This window comes from Anneissia japonica, unplaced genomic scaffold, assembly GCF_011630105.1.
Source record: "Anneissia japonica isolate Jap-2015-1 unplaced genomic scaffold, ASM1163010v1 scaffold287712_len2945570_cov188, whole genome shotgun sequence".
Lineage (NCBI taxonomy): Eukaryota > Metazoa > Echinodermata > Crinoidea > Comatulida > Comatulidae > Anneissia > Anneissia japonica.
Genome location: NW_022704401.1, coordinates 1,241,475 through 1,250,668, shown reverse-complemented (window position 1 = coordinate 1,250,668; position 9,194 = coordinate 1,241,475). Strand labels below are relative to the sequence as shown.

At 34.4% G+C, this 9,194-nt stretch overlaps 1 protein-coding gene across 1 annotated transcript in view; it reads right to left on the bottom strand.

Moving 5' to 3' along the window:
- Positions 1-7,651, bottom strand: part of LOC117104668 (isotocin receptor-like) — a 17,275-nt gene extending 9,624 nt beyond the window's left edge. The window contains exon 1 of the mRNA XM_033245550.1: positions 7,309-7,651. The gene's annotated coding sequence lies outside the window, so the exon portion shown is untranslated. The remainder of the gene's footprint in view (positions 1-7,308) is intronic.
- Positions 7,652-9,194: the final 1,543 nt, after the last annotated feature.

Here is a 9,194-nt window from a genome sequence, read left to right as displayed (position 1 = left end):
CATATATATTCGTCCGTCTTTATTGGAATCGGTAATTGTCTTAATATCCTCGTATTGCACTCACTTTTCTAATCGATATACGTCCACTCAAACATATAAGTAAAGTACGTAAAATTGGTTAAGATGTTTTACAAAATTATAAGATATTTAAAACACGGAGCCGCTTTCATCATCAAACACGCACCTGCACGCCATGCTCATCAAAATCTCGTTCCTTATATGACATGTATACGAACACACCGTATTGATTTTGCGAACAATTCAACAAGTTCGTTTACAAGCTACTCCAAATAGCAGAACGGAATAACGCTCATCATCATAGTCTTGAATATCGTTAGTTAAACTCTTTTTATTCACTCTAAACCAGTTGCGTATCTAGGAGTGGGCCGCCTGATAGGGAGGGGCAAGGTGGAGGGGTGCTCGATGGTTAAGTGAGGGGAGATAACTCGCAAAATAAGGTGATTTGTATCTACTTATGGGCGTGGTTTTTTTTGTTCAAACATTTTCAACGGGGCGCGATTTTTAAAAGGGTAGCATGAACCACCCCCCGCCCCACCCCACGTGCCTTCTCCTAGAAACGCCACTGTCTAAACATTGTCAGTTTTTTATTTTAAAGCATTTGCTGATCGTTCTCAAAAAGAAACTTTGTTTTTCTGTTTTAATTAGTTTGTTAAATTGAGACTACGTTTTTGAATTTCAACTTGAGAACATAGTTTTTACAGTTTGCGAAGCAGACACTTTTAAGAGTGATTCCTTAAAGGTACCATATTTATTATTTCCAATAATGCACTTAACATACGTATATTTTAAGCAAACGGCAAGTGTGTTTAGGCACGATATGAATACTTTATGATGATGAATATAAAGATTGAGAGCACGTCCTTGTGGCGGACCTGTGCCAGTGTTCGTTTTGAAGATGTATGACTTACCAAATTTACCCTGCTGTGCCGTTGTTGATCTGTGGATGGGGTGATATGAAAGCGTGACAATGCAACATATTTCAAACACACTAAATTTTCAACCCGATAGTGTTCAAAATACTATCCAAATAAAATTAATTAGGGCACATTGTAACACGCCCTCTATGGGAACATTCGTTCCCATGAGTAATAATAAGAGTATGACGACGTACAATTTAATTACGGTAACTAAAGAGATTCTCTCTAAAAGAACAATCTCGCCTTGGGTAGTAATTACGCACCAATAGGCCTATGCAAATTAAATTGACATAATCATTCAATGTGAAGTTTTTTTTTGTTGCTGCAGTAAATACTTTCATTCATGTATAAATTGATCGATTCAGTTGAAGTGCGCGTTGAATATTCGTAGTTTATGTTGCAGGTCATATGTCACCTTACTCTATTAAAGCCCTGTCTAGAATATCAAATTTTATTTTATAAAAACATGTAACATGCCCAAATATGGTCATGATGACATCACATCATGACCATATATAGGCACATCATGACTATATATATGGGCATACAACAGCTTTTGTCAAAGAAATTCTGACAATCTTGACAGAGCTTAATTCAAACTTAAAAATAATTAAATAAAAAAAAAAATAATAAAATAAATTTGCTTACAGTGTATAATTCAATGAGTTAATAACTTTCAAATGAAAATTCACAGGAGAAAAGTATCCTCGTCAATTAACGAACGTTTAAATAATACTATGCATGTAGTCTTTAAGTGTACCATTAAATTTCTTGCAGCAAATTACATATTTTGTAGTAAAACTGCCAAGAGATCGCAAGCTCGCTTGATGCAAATGAGACCCTAAAAAAGCCCTAAGTCCGCTTCCACTAAACTAAATTACAGTACCAGAATGTAAGTGTTGTTTGAGATGGAGAGTGATATTGTAGGACCTTAGCAACAATATCCAAGGGGCGGGGCTTAGAGAAAATGTCCCGTATTGGGACCTGTGATTTATGGACAGTTGTATATCAGTGTGGCTCTTTTAAATGAGAAAATTTAAATTTTGTTTGAATATCTGAGGTTTTGCTAAATGTTTTTAGTAAAATAAGGTTATTTTGCAAAAACATAGCTGGCAATTTTAAATTTGGCGTGAAAGTTGTAATTTGAATTTCTGTGTGTAAAAACAAATTTTTTATTGAAAAAATTATTATGTTCTGATGAACAGTGAATATAACACTGATATAAATATTTGGAGAGAGCAACTTAGCTCACCGTCCCAAACGGGTGTGCACCAAGCCCTGGAGGCCCCCGGTTCAATTCCATCCGCCGCTCCTTTTTTTAGCTGGAGTGGTGAAATGCAAGTTTCGATAGCATTACCGTTTTATTTGGTCCTGTGTGTATTGTCCATGTATACGTAAAAGAATTCAGTACCCTCTTCGGAAATGAGTAGGGGGTTTTCTCCCGGCGTATTACCCAATTCACATCCACTGGAAACAGATGTAAGTCATCGGAGTTTCGTTGATTTTCTTTGGTGTTTCGCACCAAAGAAATCCAATCTAATATTTGTACTGTGGACAGGCCTATTTCGTGGTAATATGCAATTAATAGGCATAAAAATAGGCAGTATACCATAACAATAGAAAAGGGCCTGCAAACGTTATACAAATTCAAATAAAAATGAGCATGAAATAGTGTATGTTACATGTGGTGGTGTTGACATTTTATTTAGTTAGTTCGTATATAGGACAAGTCAAGTTAGGACTTTCGTATTTTATACAACGATGAGCCAGATGATAAATTGGTTATATTAATGTTAATTTACTATCCCTCTATTGCTGATTTAACAGGTAGGAGCTTAAGGGGTTTAATGTGGAGATTAAAGGATTGTACTAAATAACTCAGTTTTGACAACGAAACGTATACATACATAAAAGAACGTCATAAACAGTGACGGGTCCAGGTGAAATCAGAAAAAAAAAACGGTATAACAAACAACCCTCAGATATATACATACATTGAAATATGTGAAGGAATCATCCTCAAATTCGATAAGATTGATTAAACATCACCAACGAAAATCTATGTTTTCATATTGTTATTTCTTTGAACTTTAGTATTTTTATTGTATGCGATTCCTGCCTAAAATGAGGACAAAATAAATCTGAATCTGAATTATGTGGGCTTAGTTTAGTTTCATCAGGGAGCAGTCATTCTATGTAATGTGACTGCTATTAGGTTTAACTGAGTTTATACACAATAATAGGCGTAACTAAAAATAGGCCTACACAAAATAAAAGAAAATAAGTACAGTAGACTAACAAAATTTATAGAGCTGTCTTCATCAGGTGAATGAAGTGAAAATAAACACAAGATCAAACTGTTCACTTGAGGAAGCTATAGCAAAAGCTTGTGTCTCAATAAATTTTATTAGTCAATAGAAGGTGCTACTATACTTTTTATTTGTATTTCATCTTACTGTATAAAGAGGCACAGAAAAAAAAAATTAAAAATAGGTAGAAAGGTAACAAGGTCCAAACTTATTCCATGGTAGACCTAACCCAAGAAAGTTTAAATTCATGAACCCTTTTCCGACGGCGTTTTCACTAACAAGCAACAGACCAACGTGATGCCGGTATTTAAAGAAAAGTATTTCCTCCATGGTTAGTCTTGATGAATCCTTACCGGTACCACGCCTGAATAAAGTACAGTAATTCCAAGCGAATTGAAATTTGCTATTGAGAAATCTATTGCAGAATAGACAGATTTATAAATTGGTAATGGATTTTTAAATTTAATAAAAAATTTAACAAAATAATAATTGTATGCCACACAAACCGGTACAGCACTTTCTGCGCTACTGGGCCGAAGCCTTGCAAACATGAAGTTGGCCCATTACCAAGAATAAGAATTTCGACCTTCAAATTCTGACTATACTTTGTTACATGAAAGTATTGTCTTGGGGTTTCCTCTCCAATCAAAGGGTTATTTGAGTTAAGTTAAAACAGCAATTTAGAGATTGTCAATACAAGTCGTTAAATCAGCGTCAACTGAAATGTTTCGATCACTGGAAGTTGATAACTTCTTTAATCTTTATAATTAACCATTGATTTTTTGTTAATTGAACGCTTTTAAAGGAGCAATTAAATTCTTCATAAATTAATTAGTCATGTCAATTCAAATTCTTTCATAGATTGATTCTCTCTAGAACGTTAATAGCCAACAGAAATTGTAAAATTGTATATGTTGGAGGTATATTTAATTAATCGTGTCAATACATATTCTCACAGAATGATTCTCACCAGAATGTTAACATCCAACGGAAGCCTTTTTAAATAAACCCTCTGTCATTGAATTCCTAAAAAATGTTATATATGACTGTGATATTGTACGGCATACGAAATATGAACATAGGCCTACACGATTACCTTGATTGACAATGGGGGTATGAATCTGCCTGAAGTTTGTTCAGGTGGGAAATTCAAATAAGAAATCCGGAGATATTGGATAACCTTGGCTGACAAAGGGGGCATGAATCTGCTTTTAAAGGTTTTCTCAGGTGGAAACTCCAAATAAAAAATCTGGAGATAACTATAACCTTGTTTGACAATGTAGGCCTGAATCTGCCTAACAACTGAGATTTTGACTTCACCAAAAACTACAGGGGATCCATTCACTAACGAAATATACACCGTGGGTACCTTAATATGTTATAAAGTAAAGACCTTGTATGGATTAGGTAAACAAAAATACGGTTTGATCTAAAGTTATTCTGAAATGAACCCAAAGGTTAAGAGGGCTACGATATGAGTTTACATGATACTAAAATAAGTATAATGTAGGCCTAAAACACAAAACAGAACATTTGGTAAATTAAACTTCAAACATGTTAACATTTCACATAGGTGATTTTTCGGCAGAGGCCTGCTTTTGCTTTACCATAAATGCCTACATTATTATCATCATAGGCCTAATAAAATGTCACCAAAACAAAGTGTGACCGTCCCCTACCCCTTGATGGGGAAAAATCAAGTCCGTATGTGCCATTTTCATCTAGAGGTGATACCACTTCCTGTCTTAACATCTACACTCTGTACGTTTGATGTAATCTGAACCCTCGATCTGTCAAAGTCTCTCCCTGTTTCCCCTTATATTTTGAAGTTTCTTGGTTTCTTTTTTTTTACCTAGTGATATATAGACACTTATATACGGGTGATGCATTTTAAAGAGTATCAATAAATTAAATTTAATTTAATTAAAGCTTCACTCAAATAAAAACTTTACAGGTTTGTCCCTCCAAGGAAAAATGTCCCGACCAACGCGTCTCACAATTTACGGCAATTAATATTAAATAAGTGTGTGATAAGCTAACAATTCTATAATCTATAAATCACCAATGGAGGCTACACCAGAGTTCAAATAACAAAAACTAACCACACTGATATAAGCACGTTCACATAAGATATCGTGATAAAGTTATCGTGATCTATTCATCATGATAAATTTAGCACGTTAGAGAAAACCGTTCACATAGAAACTGCATATTATCCTCGGTTTAAGACGGTACAATAAAATGAACAAATACAAAATATGACGTCATCAAAGTTTGCTTGAAGGATCTTTCTAACCAGTACAAGCTCAGTTACATTTTGTATTCATTTGTTTAATACAATAAGAAAGAACAAACATAGGCCTATATATATACATATATATATATCTATATATAATAAATAATATATATATAATAAATATCAATTAAAACTTTACATCTCTGGATAAAGCAGAAAACAAAAGAACTTACGTTTTAAGCTTTCGACTATCACTGTAGTCTTGTTCACAATGATACACGATGGAAATTGCGTCATAGGGATTGTGACGTCAGCGGTGAGGCTGGGTGGGAAGGGTCCTCATGGTTCCCCGCCTCCATATATGAGGCATGTTGTGGCAAAATGGCTAAGTTGTAGCAGAAATTGAAATTCAAGTTATTGGTCTTTTCAAATACCTGAGTATTTGATCTTTAAAATGAGGGGTCATTCATTCAAATTGGACATTTCAAACCAAAGTTATTGGAAAGTAAATGTACAGTACTCTTAGAGTCAAGATAAACAGGATTTTGAGTAATTGCCTTTCAAAGTTATTTGTGCATACATTGTTTAATATAATGAACTATGAAAAATAACGTCAATAAAACCTAAAGGCTGTCTCTTATACACATCTAGATGTGTATAAGAGACAGATATATAGGCGTATAGAATATTCCTATATATTAATTATATTACATAGGCATATGGTACATATATGATTTATACATATATAATATATGCATATATTTATATGTTTTTCGGGCCAATAAATGTATCTAAACCATGTTCATAAGCTCAGAGATGTTTTTAATTCTTCTGTAAGTTTCTTATTTTTTTTATATATAATTCGCGTGAGCCTTCGAATTAATCTAGATTAGACTCACTTCCATTAATTCCACATGCTGACTTAAAATTCTAGATATTATGTCACACATAAAGTAAACGCATAGCCTATACAAACGCATGCGTATAGGTCCATTGGTAGGCATTATGGCCTGGTATGCAGGGATGCTTCATCTGTTGGGCCTAATTTTAAATGTCATATAGTAGGCCTACACTTTTTTTTTATAAGAACCAGTAAAATTTTGCCCAGGCTCAGTGTTCTTATTTTTTGGCCAGTTTCAGGCTCAAAATGTTCTTATTTATTTCTTATTTTACACACTTTTTAAACATAGAAAATTATTATTGTACAGCAGTATACACTGTACTGGGAGGTAAAAGCGGCCCTGCAAAAAATGGCCCCTAAAAGAAAGGCCCAGCAAAAAATGGCCCCACAAAAAAAAAGGCCCTGGTTTAAAAATGGCCCCAAATGGGAGGTAGGTACACCTACTGTACTGTATTATAGAGGGTATTGCATAGTCACACCTACTGCACATAAGGTACATATATAATTTTTTGATTTTTCTAGCTTGACATTCTACCTCAGCCTCAATTTGTTCTTATTTTGTTCTTAATTTTTAAGCAATTTCAGCCTCAGTGTTCTTATAAAATGTTTTCTTATAAAAAAAAAAAAAAGTGTATATCAAGAACGTTCGGATAGTCGACGACTTGCCTTTAAATTCACCGACACACATGTATGAGCGTCCTTATTTGAGCTAATGCGATTAATATTCTAAACATAACCGTCAGATAATGAGCATTTCCACTTAAATGTGCATTACAATAAACACTGGAATATTATTATACGTTCACTTAACTTCCATTAATATAATGTTGTAATTGCTAGAATGACATGAAGGGCTATTTGTCATTACGGTAAGTGACGTCTGAAGCTAGAATAGAATTAATTATCAAACAAACTGATCCTTACCTCATTGATATCAGGAGCACGATCTTGACTTTACAAAGCCTGAATACTATTTTTAAAATCATTTACACTCTAACTAACTTACAGTCAGGTATTGGTTCAATAAAACCTAAAGGTGCATGATGCTTGATAGCCGGTAGTCCGCAATCAGGAAAAGCGAACTTTCGAAAGAAAGCAGGCGACTTCACGAATGCATGGGAGAAATACTCCAGCAGATGATTATTCGTTCATGCGACGTACAGGGTGAGCTATCTTTCGCTGAAAAACTCGTTTAGTAATACTTCTCCTCAGGCCGCGATCAGAACTATATACTACGGCGCAAACGGTGCGCATGTGCAACTGCAAAGGTAAACCAATGAATTCATTGTTTACGTGTTTCAGTTTAAGATGAGCACAAAACCCAAATCAAAAGACTGATTCAAATTTTGAATACCAACTTATTAATTTTTGTAATAAACTATTATTGTGATTGTGAAAATGTTAGCTTACCATTTATATACTTTTTGACGGTTCTCATAGACGAGGCCTAGCTTAATTTTAATGTATATTTCCATCTGTGAGCAGTATTGATTATAAAACAAGATTCGTTATCGTCAAGTACCGTATTGCTACCGTAACAAAGTCGGCTGTTGTCTAATTTCCCCCTATGCAGCTACAAATTTTATTAATCTCTTTACCTTGACATCAATTAACCTGAATGACACAATATGAGATATACAATTATATTAGTTTACTAAAGAAGACGCAACGCGTCTCCACATCAAAGTCAGCGATTTCTGTAAACATTATTCTAATGAATATTTGAATTGGCCTATAAGCATAAGTGGAGAAAACCCTTTTTAAATGTTATATGATTGAGCAATACCTATAACGTTACCGAAAGTATTTCCGGGACTATTAGCCTGTCCACAGTAGGCTTAAACCTAACAGGTATGCGACCAATTGGTCGAAATCCAGTTTGCCGAAACCCGGTTTGCCGAGTTTAGACCACTTTGCCGAAACCCAGTTTGCTGAATCCAGTTCACCGAAAACCTGAAATCCCAGTTGACCGAAACCCGGTTTGCCGAACCCAGTTTGCCGAATTTTGCCATCACCGCCGTACAAAAGCACAGCTCACACTATTATTTTGAACAAAATGTAATAACGGCAATTATGTAGGAAAAACTCTGTTTCTCACACCTTTACCGAGCCAACCAGTGATTTAGGCTTTTGAATCTTAGGCACCAATTTAAAATCTACTATATATATACTGTCTCTTATACACATCTAGATGTGTATAAGAGACAGCACATGTATGAGCGTCCTTATTTGAGCTAATGCGATTAATATTCTAAACATAACCGTCAGATAATGAGCATTTCCACTTAAATGTGCATTACAATAAACACTGGAATATTATTATACGTTCACTTAACTTCCATTAATATAATGTTGTAATTGCTAGAATGACATGAAGGGCTATTTGTCATTACGGCTGTCTCTTATACACATCTAGATGTGTATAAGAGACAGGTTCACATAGAAACTGCATATTATCCTCGGTTTAAGACGGTACAATAAAATGAACAAATACAAAATATGACGTCATCAAAGTTTGCTTGAAGGATCTTTCTAACCAGTACAAGCTCAGTTACATTTTGTATTCATTTGTTTAATACAATAAGAAAGAACAAACATAGGCCTATATATATACATATATATATATCTATATATAATAAATAATATATATATAATAAATATCAATTAAAACTTTACATCTCTGGATAAAGCAGAAAACAAAAGAACTTACGTTTTAAGCTTTCGACTATCACTGTAGTCTTGTTCACAATGATACACGATGGAAATTGCGTCATAGGGATTGTGACGTCAGCGGTGGGGCTGGGTGGGGC